At 53.2% G+C, this 821-nt stretch overlaps 1 protein-coding gene across 2 annotated transcripts in view; it reads right to left on the bottom strand.

Moving 5' to 3' along the window:
- The window catches only part of LOC109520433 (neurogenic locus notch homolog protein 1-like), a 26,060-nt gene that overhangs the window by 11,628 nt on the left and 13,611 nt on the right, over window positions 1–821 (bottom strand). The gene's annotated exons all lie outside the window — the stretch shown is intronic.

Raw genomic sequence — 821 nt, 5'->3', positions numbered from 1 at the left:
CCTGTGGTATTCTTTGAGCCCCCCCCCCCCCACCCCCAATTGAGGTGAACAGTGCGGCTTTTTGGACAATAGAAAGCGAACACTGAAAACTCCCTGAGCGTTCAATTGAAAAGAGCAGGAGCAGCTCAGTGTGTGCTTGGCCTGGTGGGCCCTGGGGGGCTATTCTGCCTTGCCACCATTGATTGAATGGCAGCCTGTTGAATAGGCAGAAGGCGCGTTGGCCCTTGGGAGGGGGAGGTGCTGCCAGGAAGGAGGTTGGGGGGTGTAACTACTCTCCCTATTCTCACACACACACACACACACACACACACACACACACACACACACACACACACACACACACACACACATCACACACACACCCTCACGCCGATCTCCTATCTGACTCCCTCCTCTCTTCATCAATCTGGAAGGGCGGGGCCCAACCGCCTCATCAGTTACAATAGTCCTCTGTCCCCTTGCTCCTCCATCCCGCCGTGCCCATAACGGCACAGAAAGACAGAGGGGACAAGGGGCGGGGGGGGGACAGCAGCCTGCGCACTCACACACACACTTGGTCCTGGCTTGCCCTCTTTTAGAATAATCACACCGACACTACCAGTCAGAACCGGTTCTGTCGGGCCAAGATGAGGAGGAAGTCCTGACAAGTACGCCATGCAATCACACAACAAATGTCATTAACAATCCTTTTTCCATTAAAAGGATCGTCTTACCAAGTCTTTTCGAATGAGGGGGTGTTTTTGTTGGGTTTTTTTTTTTGCATGGATGGGGTTGGGGAGAGTGCTGCTTTCAAAGCACATCACACAGGCAATCTGACACCA

Source organism: Hippocampus comes, unplaced genomic scaffold (assembly GCF_001891065.2).
Source record: "Hippocampus comes isolate QL1 unplaced genomic scaffold, H_comes_QL1_v1.1 scaffold376, whole genome shotgun sequence".
In the NCBI taxonomy this organism is placed as follows: domain Eukaryota; kingdom Metazoa; phylum Chordata; class Actinopteri; order Syngnathiformes; family Syngnathidae; genus Hippocampus; species Hippocampus comes.
Note: the sequence above shows the minus strand (reverse complement) of the source record. Positions and strands in the feature narration are given on the sequence as shown.